At 48.7% G+C, this 20273-nt stretch overlaps 1 pseudogene; it reads left to right on the top strand.

Annotated features, from left to right (window-relative positions):
* LOC144772190 (TRPM8 channel-associated factor homolog) overlaps nucleotides 1-20273 on the top strand; it is a 155699-nt pseudogene that overhangs the window by 99750 nt on the left and 35676 nt on the right.

Here is a 20273-nt window from a genome sequence, read left to right as displayed (position 1 = left end):
TCTGAATTCTTTAATTTGTTGCATAGCTCAGGCAGCAAATTTGACACAAATTTGTCAACGAATAACCGCTGACCTCCCTCAGCGCCCATGTCCTGGCCGCTGTGGTCGACAAACGCTTCCTCAAACCTTGTAAAGAAATCTGAGACACTCTCGTCTTTCTTTTGTTTACAAGCTGATAACTTATCCCAGTTCACCTTCATCGCTGGCATGAGAGTTTTCATGAGCGTAATGATTCTCTGAGGCAAATCCAAGATCAACTGTTCAGGTTTAGCCCCACCGACTTGTATTGCATCAGCTGCTAGCAGTGCAGCCCAATCACCCCCTAATTCAGCTGCGTGATTGGCTTGACGAATTTTAGCCCAAACTGGTTGCGGTACAACATTGCCAAACAACATGTCGATGTCGGCAATATTCATAATAGAAGCTTCTATCAGTTGTGATAACTCCTTATAATAACCAGCCGGATTTTTACGCGGATCGGGTAAGGATTGCTTCACTTGCAAAACTTCCGATCGTTTCCATGGAAGATGTATCCACACCCTTCGAAAATGTGGTAAAACCGGAGGGTTTGCACCGGGGTCACCAGGTACCCATAGCGGCGGAACCTCTCTCATAGGATACTGACCAGGAACCGCTTTCCAGTTCTCAGTGGTATCATCTAATGACACCCGAGAATGTGCTGTGGGTCTGAATGCTAATAAGCGTTCCACGGCACGTCGTACATCGTCTCCTATAATCATACCGTTCGAAAAGTGACTCTGGAGTTCAATTATGTCGGACGGTACATTCTCTACTTCATCATTGTACCATTCTTCTCTCAAAAAGTTACACATTTCCTTAAATACGAATCTCTGCGTTGGCTCATTAAACTGAGAAAACGTATCAAATACTACACGCGGAGTGTAATTAGCAGGATATCTTATCCACCTATGTGCCATTGTTACTAACGTCTCTTTCTCCCTACCACTAGGGATCTGACTCCGTCTCTGAGGAGTTTCAGATGAATCAGACGAAAATAACGGACCGGAAAGAGGTGAATAAAGGGTAGCAACAGAGTTAGGAACACGCTTACGAACAGAAGGAGAAAGAAAAACAGGAGCAACAACACTAGAGGTGAAGGAAGTCATAGTAGGAACGGACAAGATAGTCGGAGTAGCAGAAACAACAGTCTGCAAAGGTACAGGTACAGGAGCAGTAGGAACGAGGACAGGTGGTGGAACAAACGTAGGGTTAACAGCGGGCTGGCCCGCAGCCGCTGGAGCAACAAGAGGAACAACAGGAGGAGCTATAGGAGGAGCTACAGGAGCAGTAGCACCCTGTACATAAGGAGGTGGTGATTTCATCAAGTATGATAGCAAGGAATCCTCCTTTAAATCTTCTTCTTTCTTTTCTAGATTATTCGGTAAGACTGGGTAACATTTATCTATTTTCATGTGATGCAATCTAGTAGCGATTTCCATATCTTTTTCTTCTTTGTCTTGTCTACATTCTTTTATAGCTTGCATTATCGGAACAAATTCTTGCTTTTTATCCTTTTTAAGTTGTTTGATTTCTTTCTGTTTGGCCTCTTTACGCCATATCCGAAAGGAATCAAACATAGCTGGCCTAGCTTTCTTTAAAAATAATTTAGCCTCAAGATTATCTAAAATCGAAAGTTCAAAAGTTCCGTGTGGTGGCCATCTAAGGTCACCATCTTTCCTTGTATAGCGGATCCAGTAATCATTATAGATTATGGGACCCACACCGTGTCGACTATAAAGATCATGAATAGGAGTTCCAACTGGAGGTATCGGACATGAGTCCTCCAACCGGGTATCCATTGCGCAACATTTGAAAATACGAAACAAATCACTATGGCTAGGCATCGTGCACACTAACCTAGTATCAAACTTCAAGGATTACCGAAGCAATAAAACCTCGTGTAAGTCAAAACCCTCGGTTTTTGGCAATTGCAACTGTCAAATAATACTAAGAACCAATACTAAGAACCACAAATGCAATGGAACCATGCAATACAACAAAGCCTTAAGGCTATTACAAAGCTCGGAGAGCTATTACCACAAAGCCTGAGGAGGCTATTACAAAGCTCAGTGAGCTATTACAACAAAAACCTTAAAGGTTAACAACAAAGCTTTCAAAAAGCTAGAACAACCACCAAGGACTGGGAGCGACCCACAAATACTTAACTCAGAACTTCAATGGCGTCACCAGGAAGGCCCGTCTATCGTCTCGCTTGTACATAAGGTCTACGCCGGGCGTCGAAGACAGGTCGACAGTCAGGGCATCGGTCCGTCGCAGCCGTCAGGAGGCGGGAATCTTCGCAGGGAAAAACTTCGGGCCACTTATTTCGACAACAGGATCGATGAAGCGGGGTGCACCTTCCCTCGGAGATTTCACACGAAGTTCCTCACGATCATCAGGCTTTGGACCGGACCGGTACCGCTGAAGTCGCCCCACGTTGGGCGCCAACTGAAGGACTGGACTTTTTAACAGTACCAGCGGTGCCAGGGAACAACACCTATAACCTTCATGGGATACCTGTTTCGGCGCACAAACTACAGAGACACGGGACACTTCCTTCGGCGTCAGAGATTCAAGGTTTATTACTGCAGGGAACACAGAAGTCACGACAAGTACAACACGTGCAACTTGGGGAGACTGCTTCAATTTGTATATGTAGGTCGCTCTCTTTTATACAGAATGTTGCCATTGCATAACATGTGGACAAAAGATTACAATCCGGTTCCCACAGTAGACTTCAAAAGGGTCGCTTTCATGTGTTCAGAATCCCGGAACATAATTACAATAGCCATGCCGGTTCCCAACTGTAAAAGTACATCTTCCCACCATTAGGCACACCCATTAGAGTTGTAAATGACAAAGAAGAAGAGACAAGAGCAGCTGCAAGGAAGTCAGACACGTGTAGAGAAAAGAGTGTGGGGGTAATATCGGAAGCATGATCGTGGGATCAAAAGAATTGGATCCATCGCCTGCAAGGCTGTCACAATAGACCGGTACAACCAGATTACCCTCAAGCTGTGCCATCTGCCTTTGCTGTGTCATTCCTCCGGCCATAAAGATGTATGAAAGGAATATGCGTCTTCTGCAAGGCTTGGGAACTAGAGGGTCAAGGGGCGAACAGTTACCTGCTCGCTGACTACGTGAGGGCAAGAAACAAAATGGATGCCGTATCTAAAATGGAACCCAAGGGTTCAGATGAAGAACACGTAATATTAGACGAACCCTGGCAGGTAGTGTAGCGAAAATTCGCACACTTGCCGAACTCGTCATTTGCGGTTTGTAGATACCAAACATGTCTATATTCGGCAATGCCCAGAACATCGTAATAATTTTTACGGAACCTCAGATGGTCCCTGTATTTCTCCGAATTCGACTTTGTGATCACTTACAAACCTGGTGCAAAAAATGGAAAGGCCGATGCCCTGTCACGAATGAATCCTGCTGTCGAAGAAAGAGCCTCAGTAGAGGAACCAATAGTTCCGTTGAAACAAATCATTGGAGCCATGCACTTGAAAGAGTTCAATGAACAAATTCAGCAAGCGTGCTCAGAGGATGATCTTCGCAAATGGGTAGAGTCAGATGTGAAAAGAACTCTCGTAAATGGACTTCCTTATCATAAAGGCAAGTTATATCTTCCCACCAGAGAACTTCAAGAAGAGGCCATGAAAGGTTGCCACGATGATCGGTTGGCTGGTCATAAAGGAGTAAAGAAAACAGAGGAACTGGTCAGGCGACACTTTTGGTGGCCAGGATTGGCAGCTCAAGTAAGACAATATGTTTCGACCTGTGAGATTTGCATAAAGGGGAAACCAAGTCGACAGGCCCCACAGGGACTGCTGCAACCTTTGCCAAATGCACCATACCCATGGCACACAGTGACACTAGATCTAATTGTAGATCTGCCTTCTAGTCAAGGTCACACAGTGATTTTGGTGGTGGTGGACTCGTTTTCCAAAATGGGCCACTTCATTCCCTTTAAGGCAGTACCCACAGCTTTTCAATTAGTGCAGACATTTAACCAGCACATAATTCGGGCTCACGGGGTTCCACAGGTAATCATATCAGACAGAGGTTCACAGTTCATGTCTAAATTTTGGAAGGCTTTTATGCATAACCTAGGCATTGATACACGTTATTCAACCAGTTATCATCCTGAAACAGATGGTCAGACTGAGAGGCTGAACCAAGATTTGGAGCAATATTTGCGCCTCTATCTGTTGGAACAGGATGTTGAATGGTCTGAATTACTGTGGACCGCAGAATTCGCATATAATAATGCAATCCATGACTCCACAGGGTTTACGCCATTTTATCTGAATACAGGCAGACATCCGACAATCACACTGGGAAAACAGAATGGAGAGGTCCCAGCCATTACTTGTGTGATGAAAGAGTTACAGGGTTCATACAAAAGAGCGTTGAGGAATTTAAAAAAGGCAAAACAATCCTATAAGAAACAGGCAGATAAAAAAAGAAGACAGGGTCCCCAGTTTGAAGTAGGTGAACAAGTATGGCTATCCACGAAACACTTAAGATTAAAGGGTAATCGGAAGTTCCAGCCTAAATTCATAGGACCATTCAAAATCGTAAAAATCATAAACCCAGTAGTAGTTAAACTACAACTACCCAAATTATTGAAAATTCATCCTACTTTCCACATTTCCCTACTAAAGAAGAACCCAGACCAGGCCAGATTAAAAAACACACCACCATCCATCATGGTTGAGTCCAGTGAAGAATATGAGGTTAGCAGGATCTTAGATTCAAAATTCACCAAGAATAAACTATTTTATTTGATAGAATGGAAAGGTTACGGGCCAGAGGAGCGGTCATGGGAACCATCTGTCAATGTGCATGCCCCTCGACTAGTTAAGGCATTTCATAGGACTTTCCCCTACAAACCCACTCTGGGGGGATCTTCCTTGAAGGGGGGGTACTGTCAAGACTCCAGGCACGATAGCAAGCATTAGAGCAGTTCAAGAAAAAACTCAGCGATCTCTTAAAAAAGCCTCCAAATACCCGCATTGGAGGAGACAACACCGAGTGTCTACTCTGTTCATGCAGCACTGCTTTCAGCACCTCAGAGAGCGTGTATTTCAACATGGCCGCAGAGGAAGCCCGCAAACTGCGCAGAGTGACAGTTCTAGTCTTCTTGGGCTCGCGAGCGGCAGTGGCAATGAAGCGCACGTTCGTTCAGAAATCTGCGCACTTCAACTGACTTCTTCACCGGAGACACAGCGCGGCTCTCGTGTGAAGCCTTTTCCTGAAGTTCCTGTCAGCGCTTCATGTTTTATGGCTGAGAAAACACTCGCATGCTCAACGAGGGATTCTGGCAAGTGACTTTTGAGAGAGACTTGTGTATGAAGCACCGTTTCGAGTCTCTTCATTTTGAATTCAAGTTTGCCATTCAAATGACTTAGAGTAGGTTTAGTTCACTCATTAGAGGGCAGCGTAGCATTAGGTTTTAGAGTCTTAGCTTACTAATAGTGAGGGTTAGGTTTATCCAAGGATTACAGCACTCAAGTTTTTCCAGAATAAAATATAACAAGGGACTAATTAAAAACCCAGGTAATTCCCTTAAAATATTCAAAGGTTATCAAGTAATGCACAGGAAGAACGGTGTTCTAATTGTGTTATATGTGCAGGAGCTGTGACGAACATACAACAGCTACCTACAAGAGAGAAGCATAGTCCAGGTTTCTTTGGGGTGAGAGATTTTGCATAATTACAACTGTCAATATCTATAATGATGTTATAGAGCTGTTGAATGCATTAAGTTATTCTTTCCAGGGGTTGGCGCATCCAGTTAGAAGTTATACCGGAGAAGCACTACCCACCAACCTGCGACTGTTTTCTCTCTTTCTCTTCCACTTCCCCTTTCCCCGCTGTTTTAGGGGTTACCAATAGTTTCCTACTGGTCATTCCTGAGGTAGTGGGGCATTGGGACCATCGTCGACTCCAGTGGATTCCTGAGCCTTCTGACAATGTCTTTTACGTGAGACTAAAGAAACTGGCCAGCACGTGCACCCTCCCGGATGCAGACGACGAGATCCGCGCCCAGTTCATTCAAGGCTGTGCGTCGTCGAAACTGCGGGAAAGAGTCCTGGAAACGGACAACATGCCCATGCGCGACATCCTGTCGCTAGGGCGGTCCAAGGAGTTGTCAAAAGCGAGAGCGGCGCACATGGAACCGAAACCAGCGGTCGCAGTCAAAGTGGAACCGGTATGCGCCATCTCAACCAGTGCCGCCGAGAACCGCACGAAGCCCTCCCGGCGAGAACGGCCAAGACCAACTCATTCCTCCCACGACCGCGCCTGCGCATGGTGCGGAGGAGCGACACCCCACAACGGAACATGTCCGGCACAGGGCAAGATCTGCAGCGCCTGTGGAAAAGCCAACCACTTTGCAAGCGTATGTCTGTCGACACAGAGGAAAAAACAAGGTGGCCCACCCTGGAGAGTGAGACAGCTGGAACCACGGCCCAACACCTCCACCAGCAGCGACATGGACGATGATGAAGCTGACGCGGCCTCCGTCCACGTCGTGCGAATGCTCAACACCCTGGCATCCACTCCATCCGCAGAACCCATGTGCACGGTCAACGTGCAGGATCAAGCCGTGGCGGCCCTGATTGACACCGGAGCAACGATTAACCTAATGGCGGCCAGTGTATACCGGACAATGGACAATCCACCAGTGCTCCACCCCACGAGCGTACAAGTATATGCCTACGGCACCAGTCGCCCGCTACGCTTGTGTGGGGTCTTCCGGACGGCCTTGTCACACGACTCCACCCACCTGCACACCAAAGTCTACGTGTCGCAAGAGGGATCAGGATTCCTACTTGGGTGCAGAACGGCCCAAGACCTAGGGCTTATACACTTCGCACTCACAGTCCAAGCTCACAGCCTCGACCATCTCGTGCTAGAACACACCTCGCTGTTTGAGGGGATCGGCTGTTTGAAAGGACCCGCCATCCATCTCCACATAGACCAATCGGTCACCCCAGTGGCCCTCCGGCACCGACCTATCGCATTCCACCTATGACCCAAGGTAGAAGCGGAATTGCGGGTACTCGAGAGAGCTGGAATCATCGAAAGAGTGAGCGGGCCCACTCCATGGGTGTCACCCATCGTGGTAGCCAAGAAACCGAAGCAGCCCGACGCCGTGCGGATCTGCGTTGACATGCGCATCCCCAACCTCGCCATCAAGCGGGAGCGCCATCTGACGCCAACCATAGACGACATCATTGGAGAGTTGTCGGGCTCAAAGTGGTTCTCGAAAATGGACATGAGGTCCGGGTACCACCAAATCCCACTACACCCGGACTCGCGCCCAATTACCACCTTCTCCACACACGCAGGCCTATGGAGGTATACCCGACTCAACTTTGGGATATCGAGCGCAGCAGAGGTGTTCCAGAACATCATTCAGAATGTCCTGCAAGGACTAGACGGCATGCTAAATGTAAGCGACGACATTCTGGTTCACGCGCCGACCCTGGATGAGCACATCCGGCGCCTCCAAGCTGTGTTCGCCAGACTACAGGAACGGGGTCTAACCCTTCACAGGGAGAAGTGCAAATTCCTACGAAAAGACATTCGTTTTTTTGGCTACAGATTCTCCGACCAGGGCGTAGGACCGGACCCCGAAAAGGTCAAGGACATCCACGAGGCTCCCGCCCCAACATCAGTAACCTCCGTCCGCAGTTTCCTCGGGATGGTTACATACTGCGGGCGGTTCATCAAAGATCTGTCAGACCTCACCGGCCCTCTCCGCGATCTCACAAAGTCCACAGCCACTTGGGAGTGGGGGTTAGAACAGCAAGAGTCTTTCGAGAAAACCAAAGCGGCACTCTCTGCCAACACGACCCTAGCCTACTTCGAACCCGCAACGAATCACAACTTGTGGTGGACGCCAGCCCAACAGGCCTAGGAGCCGTACTGACTCAACAACAAGCATGCGGGGAATGGGTCCCCGTCGCATATGCGAGTAGAACCCTCACGCCAACGGAACAGCGGTACTCGCAGATCGAAAGGGAGGCCATCGCCATCTTGTGGGGATGCAGCCATTTCCACATCTACTTGTACGGACACCCATTCGTGGTGATTACGGACCACAAACCTCTCGTCCCACTCTTCCAGGGAACCTCCTCACGGCCCCCCCCTCGCATTGAGAAGTGGGTGCTCCAGCTCCAAGAATTCCATTTCACAGTGGAGTACCGGCCTGGCACTCGCAACCCAGCCGACTACCTGTCAAGGCATGCCCGCCCAGTCAACGAGGCGGAAGCGGCGGAAGCCGATGTCACTGAAGAGTATGTCCGGTTGATCGTGGAAAGATCCAGGCCCCTGCCAATCTCCCTGGAAGACGTGGTACAAGCCACCAAAGACGACGACTGGCTGCAAATCGCCATCCAGGCCATCACGTCCGGCAACTGGAAGCCACTCCAGAGTCCAGCATCCTACCGCACCCTGGATGCCCAAACGACGCTAAGGGCACTCCACCAAGTCTGAGATGAACTGTCCATATCTCCGGAAGGATGTCTCCTGAGGGGCCCTTGCCTAATTTTGCCCGACGGTCTCACCCAACAAGAAGCTCTCCTAGCCCATGGCGCACACCAGGGCATTGTAAAATCAAAAAGCCGCCTCCGAAGCAAACTTTGGTTTCCAGGCCTCGACAAAGTTGTGGAGGAGGTCGTCCAGCGATGCCCCGTGTGTTTAGCGACAAGTTTGCCAAACCCTCCGGCGCCGGTGATTACGGAGGAAGGACCGACGTCCCCATGGGTGCGCACCAGCGCAGACATTGGCAGCCTCCCCGGAGGAAAGTACATGTTCGTGGTAGTGGACGATTTCTCACGATATCCGGAAATAGAAATCCTGTCCTCCACAGCGGCATCCGAGGTGATCCCCAAGCTAGAAAAAATAATTGCCACCCATGGCCTTCTTGCAGAACTACGCACAGACAATGGTCCTCCCTTCAACAGCAGTGAACTAGCTGAGTACCTGCAGTCACACCGCATCAAGCACCGCCGGGTAACTCCGAGATGGCCTCAAGCCAACGGGGAGGTCGAGAGGCTAATGAGGACTCTGAACAAGACAGTCCAAATCGCGCTGGCAGACGGCCAAAACCTGGAACTAGCCCTCTACCAGCTCCTACGGGAATACAGGCTGACACCCCACTGCACCACTGGGGTTCCTCCAAGCCGCCTGTGTTTTTTCAGGGCCGACATGGACACTATCCCACACCACTGCTCGTGGGCGTCGTCACTAGCTCCTCACAACCGATCTATGGAACAGCGAACAAAGACTAACTATGAGGCGTCCCGAAGGAGAAGAGCTGCCGACAGCCCCATCCAAGTTGGTGACCAAGTGATCGTGAAAGACCGCCACCCAGGTGGGAAGTTTCGTCTACCGTTCGAACTGGACCCATGGACTGTTACCAACGTCAATGGCACAATGGTCACGGCTGCCAAGGGAAGAGAGAGAGTCACAAGGAATGTATCATTCTTTAAGAGAGTCCCGAATGGAGAGGAGGAGGAGTTCTTCGAACCACTAGAGCCCGGCCCAGGACCATCCCAGGACTCAAGAGAAGCGGCCGAAAGAGACAACCCCGACGAGGAGGAACGCTCAGGAGATAATGCGGCCACACCAACCCAAAGCGAACCTGTATCACAAGGGACCCAAGGCAACCCAGAGGAAGTCGGGACAAACGGCTCTGATGATTTATTAGACATTTCTGTGATACTATACATATATAGTCCCTGCCTTGCATCAATGAGTTTTTCTCATGAATGAATGAAATGTGATTTGTAAACGCGCAACTTAGCCCAATGGGCGACAAGGCGCCTAGCTCAATGTCTAGCTGAGTCAGCAGGTGGCAGGAACTTACTGGTAGGCTTTAGTGAAGCACCAGGTTTTAAGGGCCTTCTTAAAGAGATCCAATGAGGGCTGAGATTTGATCTCCAAAGGAAGTGTGTTCCATAATTGGGGTGCTAAGATGGAGAATGCCCTACTACCCCATCTAACCTTCCTAGAGAGCGAAGACATCTGCTGGGTACATAGCGAGTAAGCAGAGACCCGAGAGCATCAGAAGGGCCTGCCATGAGGGCACTGTAGGTAAGGCAAAGAAGTTTAAAGGACACCCTAAAGGAGATAGGGAGCCAGTGGAGGCTCTTCCTTGCCATAGTAGCAGATGCAAGCCATGGAAGGGCCAGTACAAATCGCGCAGCAGCGTTTTGCACCACCTATAAACGTTGCAGAAGGCTCTTGTTGGTCCCAGCGTAAAGAGAATTACAATAATCCAACCTGGAGCCAACAAGAGCAGTCACAATCTGCTTGCGTGCCTGGGGGAAAGGTAGTGAAGGATTCTTTTAAGGGTCCTGATAACACCCCAACAGGTGGCAACTGTCCTGTTTACCTGAAACTCCATAGAGAGCGAGGTGTCGAAGATGACGCCGAGATTCCTGGCAGATTGGGTAGGAGTGGGGCAGGTGCCAAGAGATGAGGGCCACCACTCACTTGACCACACGTCCTGGTCCTTACCAAAGACCAGGACCTCCGTTTTGTCGCCGTTCAACTTTAGGGAGTTAAGAATCATCCACTCTGCAACAAGCTGCATGCAGGACCTAAAGTTGGACGCGGATGTACTCACAGAGTGGGCCAGGGACACAATGATCTGCGTGTCATCGGCGTACGACACCACCTCCATCCCCTGTGATCTTACTAATCTCGCGAGGGGGGCCACGTAGATATTAAACAGGGTCGGGCTCAAGGCCGACCCCTGTGGCACCCCACATAGCATAGATTTAGCAGGAGAGAGGAAATCTCCGAGCATCACTCGCTGTTCTCTCTGCTGTAAAAAAGAGTTCAGGAGACTCAGGGCTGGCCCAGTTACCCCTGCCTCCCTCAACCGAGATGTTAAAGTTGAGGGAGACAGGGTGTCAAACGCCGCAGTAAGGTCCAACAGCACTAACACGGTAGTTTGCCCAAGATCTACTTTTCGGCGAATGTTATCTACCACCTTAGTCGAAGCAGACTCTGTGCTGTGGGACTTTCTAAAGCCATGTTGGGACCCGTCCAAGAACCCAGAGGAGTCCAAGAAGATGGCTAGGTGAGAGTTCATATGAGCTTCCAATATCTTTGCAGGGGCTGGCAGAAGGGAAATTGGTCTGAAATTTTTAAGAAGGCCGGGGTCCAGTGAGGGCTTTTTAAGAAGAGGCTTTACTATCGCCTTCTTCCAGACCATAGGAAAGGTGCCCTGTTCCATAGCCCCATTCATTATCGCCAACAGGGGGGGTAAAATAATATTCCTACATTCCTTAAGTACTTTCAGAGGGACAGGGTCCAAAGGAGAAGCTGATTTAGTTCTATCAAGCAATCGATTAAGACCCTCCAGGGAAAGCGCTGGAAAGTGAGTAAGGGTGTAGGAAGGATCTCCAGTCCAAGATTCAAGATGCATAATTCCAGAGGAATTATTGTCATTCAGAGAATTCCTCTGGGATTGTAAAGCAATATAGATATCATCTATTTTTTTGTAGAAGAAATCCGAGATATTGTTGCACAACTCCTGTGAGCCTACCACGGGGTCCGGTGCCTGAAGAGAGCAAAGGGAGTCCACGATCTTAAAAAGCTCTTTAGATGAAGTTAGAGAGCTAGTCAGGTTGGTAAAATATTCCTGTTTCTCCTTAATAACTCTGCCTTTATATTCTCGCAACTGGCACTTATATACCTCCCGTTCTGTAGGATCCCAGGATTTGCGCCAACTTCTCTCTTTCCTTCTACATTTTTGCCTCAGAAGCCTCAGAGAATCCGAGAACCAGGGGGCTGTAGGTTTCTGTCGTGCCACATATCTAAGTGAGGTAGGGGCTAACTCTTCAACCGCCCTGGTGATGGAGTCGGCAAGTTCATGTGCCGCCTCATCCACCTCCCTCAGGGATGATATGCTAGTGGCTTGGATATAGGGGGCCAGAGCATCGTTGGAAAAGTTTCTAAAGCTTCTTTTAAGGCATTTATTAGTGGCAGCGTAATTAACCTCGGCGAGGGAAGATTCTAATTCCAGTGGTACTGCTAAATGATCCGACCATACCAGCGGAAGGGGCAGGCCAACTGTTAGTCTCGCATCATTGGAAAATACCCCGTCCAGGGTATGACCGGCCCTATGGGTCGGGCCGTGCACCATTTGGACGAAGTCACAAGCTTCCAATGCGTTAATCAGAGTAGAAGTATCTTTAGCTTCCAGGTCATCTAGATGAAAGTTAAAATCACCAAGAATAGTGAAATGAGATCTCCCAAAATAGGGCTCCAAGATCCTAAAGAGCTCGGAACAAAAATTGGTTCTCGGTCCTGGGGGTCTATAGACAAGAATTCCTGAGAAGGAAACCGAAGGAGAGCAGACAATACAGAAATATAGAGCCTCAAAAGGATCCGAATGAGCCGATAGAGACTTCACCATACAGGAGAGTGTCGCCTTAAAGAAGATTGCCAGCCCTCCTCCTCTACGTCGCACCCTATCCTGTCTATGAAGCATGTAACCATCAGGTATAGCCAGAAGGAGATCATGACCTGAGGACTCAGAGGCCCACGTCTCGGTCACGAAAACCCAGTCTGGTTGCCTCATACTCACAAAATCGTGGAATGAAATATTGTGCTTAATTAGAGATCGCGCGTTGATCAGGTAGGCCTTTCTAGGTTGTGAAGTCGTCTGTCGCGAAGAGGGAGGACAGGGTTTCCTAACCGACTGTGAGGTCAAATTAAAAGATGTTTCACACGAATGGCATACCTGAGACTGACACAGACCATCAGGTGAGAGTCGAAAGTGACATGGTAGTATTGGGGGTCTGAGAGACAATAATTGCAGTGATGAGTAACTCCGGAGCAAAGCGTGGGACCTATCAGGGGCACCAGAGTCCAGTCCGTCCCGCAGCCCGTCCTCAGCGCGGTGCATGAGGTGTACGTCAAATCTGTGACTCACAAATCATGAACATTTGCAATTCATACATTTTGCACTCAACTGAATGTGGGTATTATTAGGCATTTCTTCATGATGTATCTTCTAACCATGTGCGACCTCTTGCAGGAGCCGGAGCTTGGAGAAGCACCGGCCTTTACCTCTACCCAAAGCAGAAAGCATCCATGGTATTCCCACAGTCAGCCATCGGAGCACAGCTGAAGGTAAGACACCGCTTGTCATGGAAAGAGCTGCCACTGCGTGTTAACTGTGAGGTCTGTGAAGAACATATTGTGCCCCTGCTGGGTTAGTTAAACCCATTGAGAAGTCCATCAAACTGCTATGAGGATGCTGCTCTGACTCAGCTGAGAGCAGAGTCTTGGATTCACATGGCCGTAGAAGCCCAGTTGAGCTAAGATAATCTGTGTGTGATCTGATGAACCATCTTGGGGAAAATCATCAACAGATGCTTTACCGAATACCTCAATGGCCACCAACTTCTCAGCTCCACTCAATCTTGTTTCAGACCCAACCACAGCATGGAAAATACCCTCATCGCCACCACAGATGACATCCACATTATTCTGGTTGGAGGAGGAATGGCGACCCTCATCCTCCTTTACTCTGCAGCGTTTGCCACAGTCTCCCAGCTCATCCCACCCGGTCCAACTCCTACACACCATCAGAATCCAAGAACACATACTCAATGGATACGCTCCTTCCTGACTGGAAGGACCCAGTCAGTCAGCCTGGAACCATACACCTTGGACGCGTGTGACCTCATCTTCTGGGTTCTGCAAGGAACTTCCCCTAAGCCTGACCATCTTTAACGCAGACATGATCCCTCTAGCCAGCATCATCCACTTTCACAACATGAACGTCCTCTCCTACTCCCTCACAGATAAGATGCCCAGTACCCGGATCAAGTTCAATGCCTGCATGAATGAAATTGTCCAGTGGGTTAATTGTCTGAACCTGAAAAATGACACGAGTGCAATTGTAATCTTTGGGAAGACCACTTTACATGGACTCCACTCGGTGGCCAACAGAGCTAAGAACTATTCATTCCTCACAATGCATGCCAAGAACCTCAGGCACATAATCTTCCGCAAACTTGACTTGACCACCCTAGTCAAAGCTGTCACGGCTTCATGCTTCCATGCCCTGAGGATGCAAAGGAAGATTTTCAAATAGCTCCCAATCAGCATCCGGAAAACCATCACTCACGCCATGGGAACAGGATATTCGAACACACTTCTTTGTAGTGATCACAAAAAAACTGTTTTCAGACTATTCAGAAATCTTCAGCCAGATTAACCCAACCTTCCATGATGCACTTGCATCACTACAACAGCTGCAGCAGCTCCACTGGCTCTCCATACTCAAACAAGTACAATTCAAACTCCTCATCCACACTTTCAATGCAGAGCATAACACTGGCCCAGTATACCTCTACAATCACATCTGCTTTCGGAAAACTCCCAGACACCTCCGCTCGTCTGAACTCCTTCTTGCACACATGCCTCCAATACAGAAAACCAGATCCTTAAGTTGAATCTTTTCCTACATCGCTCCTAATGCATGGAATGACCTGGCAACACACATAAGAGCCTCCTTCTTACTTCTTGGATTCTGCAAGAACCAGAAGACCTAACTTTTGAGTAGGTACCCTTCTATGTAATTGTGGGCTCTACAAATCTACATGTCATAATATAACATAACATTCATTAGATTTGGGGGTCTCTAGTTGGCCCAGGTAGGTACTTGTGACAAATAGGGACCCTTGCCTCTAGTCAAGATAAGGGGATTACACTCCTAAATAACCCCTGCTCACCCACTTGGTAGCTTGGCACGAGCAGACAGGCTTATCTCAGAGGCAGTGTATAAAGCATTTGTGACCACATACAGTAACCCAGTGACAAAAATAAGTATAATTTATATAGATTTACCACAAGACCATAAACGACTAAATACACAATACTGTTACTTTAAGATGGTAGATTTAGCTTAGTTCATTTCAGTTCTTAAGATGCAACACTTTGCGTCAATGTACCTAACGATGCGTTGCGCTTCCACGACAAGCAATGTCGCAGCGATGGGAATGCGGCAAAGTTTGGGTGCAAAGAAATAAAGACGCGAAGATCTTACAGATGCGTCACGCTTCTCTGGGGATGCGAGAAGTTCTCGGTTCGATGCGTGGACTGCAGCAGCGACACCCATGTTCAGAAGTGTGACGACAACAGCTTCAGCTGTGACACTCTTCTCCCACGATGCGTGAAGCTTCCGCACGATGCAACAACTACAGCGGTGACATCCTTGTTCAGAAATGCAACAGCTCCGACGACAGCGCGCTCCTTGGGGATGCGAGGCGCTTTCCTCGATGCGGTGCAATGCGACAGTTCCAGCGGTGACACCCTTGTTCAGAAGTGCGACTTCAGCAACAGCGATGGCAACACGCTTCTTCCTCATGGCGAGACTCTTCTCGGTGCAGTGCGACAACGCCAGCGGTGACAGCCTTGTTCAGAAGTGTGACGGCAGGCAGCAGCGACGGCGACAAGCTTCCTCTTTGTTGCGGCACGCTTCCCTCGATGTGGTGCAGTGCGACAACTCCAGCGGCAACACCCTTGTTCAGAAGTGCAACGGCAGCAGCAGCAGCAACACGCTTCATTTCGTTGAATCACACTTCCAGCTCCTTGCGACACCATTCGAAACTGGGATGGTGCAATGAGCTAAAAAACTGTGTTGGATCTAGCCCAGATCTCTTGACTGGGTGAGAGTATTCTGCTTAATTCAGAGACTCTGTCCCTCACCACCCCTTGTTGTAAATAGTCCCTGAGACTTCAGCAGGAGGCAAGATCTTTTCCAAGCCCTTGGAGATCCTTCGCAAGTTGAAAGCAAAGTACACAAAGTTCCTTTCTCCTTCCTTTGGCAGTAAGGCAACTACTGCAGGCCAATCTCCCAAGCAGCACTTCAGCTTGGGAATAGTCTCTCCTCAGTTTCTTCAGGTTCCTCTCCTCAGTAAAGGTTTCTTCTTGTAGTCCAAAAGTGACCTACTTTCTTGGGATCAGGGTCCCAATATTTATACCCCAAAAATCTTTGTCCTCTGAGGGCAGAGGGGCCTTTGTCCAGTCCAACCCAGTTCTGGAGCACTCTGTTTACATGACTCCTTCTTTCCTTTCACAGTGCAGAGCAGAAATATCAGATGCCCCACAGGAGGTGGAGCCAGCATTGTGGAGGGAAAGCACAGCCCTGGAGGACTTTGTTGACATGATTCCTTCTCTTCTTTCACTGTGCAGGGCAGAGTCATCAGACGCACCACAGGGGGTGGTGCCAGCACTGTAGGGGGCAGGCACAGTCCTATTCAGGTCCCAGGTGCAACCCCTCCCTCCCATCTAGATGAAGATCTCTCTATTCACCACTGGGTGGACTCATTCTGTCTCCTGGAATCCCCCAGCCCTGTCACTCAAACTCGAGACAAGGAATACACAACCTAGCAGAGGCAGGCTTGAAAGGTTAGGCAAGCAAATACCTACTTTCTAAAAGTGGTGTTTGTAAACACAGAATGTTAAAACCAACTTCACTAAAAGATGTATTTTATTATTCTGAGTCCAGACATACTAAGCTCGAATTTCTACCATGTTCCCTGAGTCAGTTAGGATTATAAGATGTAATAATTCTAACAACCCATTCTGGCCTATGGAGAACAGATAGCCTTGCCATAGTAAAAAGCGAAAATGGTTGTAATTCAATATTAGGACATGCCACACACATCAGGGTTTGTCCTACCTTATACTTACAATGCGCCCTGCCCTTGGGCCTACCATAGGGGTGTCTGACATGAAGAAAGGGGAAGGTTTAGGGACTGGCAAGTGGGAGCACTTGCCCAGTCAGCATGACAGTACGAGACTGCACGCAGGCTCTGCATTGGTAGACCTTAGACACATTTTACAAAGCTGCTTCTGCGGGTGGCACAATCAGTGCTGCAAGCCTACCAGCAGCATTTGGATTTACACACCCTGGACACACTCAGTGCACTGTACTAGGGTCTGACCAGTAAACCAAATTAGCCAATCATGGAACCACTAATTCACACATCAATTTATAATAGGGAGAGCATAGCACTGGTCAGCAGAGGTAAAGTACCCAAAATCATAAAACCAACAAAAACAGGTCAGACAAAATATAGAAGGAAGGCAAAAAGTTCAGGGATGACCCTGCAAAAAGGGCCAAGTCCAACAGTACCATACACATGGCTCCCAAATGTGTGCATTCCATTCATTTGCCTTAATGTGTCTGTGATCCACAGGTCCCCTTTTGCGTTGACTGATGTAAATTGTATCCATATATGATTCCTATACAATGACAACATTTCTTTATAGAGTTGACTATCAAAAAACAAGCATTGAAAATGCAATAGGTCTCGCAATAGAAGAGTTTAACTTTTTTCGTTTTGCAAATGGATGAGTGGCGTTGCGTGGATGAGTGGCGTTGCGTGGATGAGTGGAGTGTGAGTGGCGTTGCGTGTGTGAGTGGCGTTGCGTGTGTGAGTGGCGTTGCGTGTGTGAGTGGCGTTGCGTGTGTGAGTGGCGTTGCGTGTGTGAGTGGCGTTGCGTGGGTGAGTGGGGTTGGAATGCAATAGGTTTCGCATTAGAAAAGTTGTAGTTATTGGTCTTGTAAATGACATAATTTATTTATTTTTTTGTTGTTAAAATTGCTAAATTGATGGCTTTGTCATTTACAATGCCAATAGTTATAACTTTTGCGAATGTGACACCTATAGCATTTGGAATGCAACATGTTTTGTATTTACGTGACTTATATGGCAGCTCTGGTCGTTATGCTACATCTCTAGATAGTTTTATCTTTCGCAAATGTGACACCTATTGTAACACAATATGTGTTGTGAGGGTGAGTGAGGGTGAGGGGTTGAGGGTGAGGGGTTGAGGGTGAGGGGTTGAGGGTGAGGGGTTGAGGGTGAGTGAGGGTGAGTGAGTGTGAGGGGTTGAGGGTGGGTGAGGGGTTGAGGGTGGGTGAGGGTGAGGGGTTGAGGGTGAGTGAGGGTGAGGTGTTGAGGGTGAGTGAGGGTGAGGTGTTGAGGGTGAGTGAGGGTGAGGGGTTGAGGGTGGGTGAGGGGTTGAGGGTGAGTGAGGGTGAAGGGTTGAGGGTGAGTGAGGGTGAGGGTGGGTGAGGGTGGGTGAGGGTGGGTGAGGGTGGGTGAGGGGTTGAGGGTGAGTGAGGGTGAGTGAGGGTGAGGGGTTGAGGGTGAGTGAGGGTGGGTGAGGGGTTGATGGTGAGTGAGGGTGAGGGTGAGTGAGGGTGAGTGAGGGTGAGTGAGGGTGAGTGAGGGTGAGTGAGTGAGGGTGAGTGAGTGAGGGTGAGTGAGGGTGAGTGAGGGTGAGGGGTTGAGGGTGGGTGAGGGTGAGTGAGTGTGAGGGGTTGAGGGTGAGTGAGGGTGAGGGGTTGAGGGTGAGGGGTTGAGGGTGAGTTAGGGTGAGGCTGAGGGGTTGAGGGTGAGTGAGGGTGAGTGAGAGTGAGGGTGAGTGGTGGGTTGAGGGTGAAGGGTTGAGGGTGGGTGAGGGTGAGGGGTTGAGGGTGAGTGAGGGTGAGGGGTTGAGGGTGAGTGAGGGTGAGGGTGAGGGGTTGAGGGTGAGTGAGGGTGACGCACTGTGCACCCAGTAAATGCACATTACAAGGGAGCTCGATCTTGAACCAGTATTACCTTGACGACCAGGATAAGGGCCTAAGGGATCTAATGCCTTACTTACCAACACTTCACTCGCCTATGCCTCATGTACAAACACCTACATAGATAAAAGGGTGCTTGCCCTAAATGTATTTAGTTGTGCCCTGGAGGTTTCAGCGCCGTGTTGCGGCGCCTGCGGGCCTGGTTAGAAAGAAGCTGAAAAGTTGAGCCGCTAACTCCCCTTTTGTTTTTTGGAACAACTTCTGCATTGTTTCATTCCATCTCTTTGTGAGTTGTGCTCTGGTGCGCACGCAGCTCGTGAACAGACTTCATTTAATAAATACTGCGTGACAGTGTTTAATCCAGTCACCTAATAAGGGAGTTTACGGAACACACAGTCTTCCGGAAATTAAACAAGTGTGATAGAAAGTATGATGCAAGCCTCAAGCCCTTGATTCGGCCATGCCCCCTTCCAGATTCCGGTTCCAACCTAGCCATTCTGCCTAGATTTAGCAGATCATGAGGCACAGCGCAGGCTCTCGAAAAGAGAAGACGACAGCCTTTGATGCAGAGCGCAAGTGAAGCTGCTGGCGGCAGATACATTCAGGCCCCTTTGTCCAGCCGAACCACGTGACCGTCTTTAAAGGGTCCGAGGTCGGGATGCTATCAGAGACAGTGTGCCCTGTGAAAAGATGGAGAGATAAGAGGTAGCTGCCCCGCCCAGTCTCTCGGGGGCTGGGAGCCACTGCACACCTTTGATGTCTCCCCTCCCCATACAGATAAAGCAGACCAGAACCAACTGTAAATGTAATGGCGTCACTGCAAATCACTCCAGGCCCGAGGTGTCATGGGATGCCAGCTCCACATACGGTGAACCCGAGCAGAGTCACACACATAGCACTGAGGGCTTAAAAGGTGAAAAACACTGCTCGTTAAAGCGTGTAAAAGAATACCAAAAACTGCCGTGAATGCACCCAGGGACACTGATGGGAGGATGACGGACACCGGGCTGCAACCTCACACGAACCTTTTGATGGTTAAAGCAAACGATGCAACCTGCTAACGAACATTTTACTAAATGGACATGCCCTGTATGCCAGTTTTAGGAACTCACGTCCTGCTACTTAAAATCTCGTGGAAGGAAACATCTGTGCTGCGTCACCGCAAGTCTTTTAATAAGTGGCATCGTTAGGTTTGGAAGGGCCTGCAGAAAGGCGCATAATACACTGGCAAAAAATGCTTATGATTTATTTCCCTGTCAGGCCTACGCTGATATCTGCGTGTTTTAGGGCGGAATTAAAACAAGAAAAGTAAAATAAAGGGAGACGCCGTGAAAGGACGAGTGACTGGAGAAGGGAGCACAAAAAATGAGGAATAGAGAGAGAAGAGAGGAAGAAAGGAGGGGATTGAGTGCAGAAAATACAGTCCGAGAGAAGGGAAAAAGAAAAGAGGAGCGAAATATTCAGAAGAATTCGATGGTGAGAAGGAAAAAAGCGGAGAAAGGGTAGGTGTGAGAAAGAATGGAGAGAAAAAAGAAAGTGAATGTGAATGATACGGGAGAAAAGAATTGAGAAAACCGAATGGGAGAAGAGAATAGTGAAAGACAGTAGAGAAGGGAAAGAC

Source organism: Lissotriton helveticus, chromosome 8 (genome assembly GCF_964261635.1).
Source record: "Lissotriton helveticus chromosome 8, aLisHel1.1, whole genome shotgun sequence".
In the NCBI taxonomy this organism is placed as follows: domain Eukaryota; kingdom Metazoa; phylum Chordata; class Amphibia; order Caudata; family Salamandridae; genus Lissotriton; species Lissotriton helveticus.
Note: the sequence above shows the minus strand (reverse complement) of the source record. Positions and strands in the feature narration are given on the sequence as shown.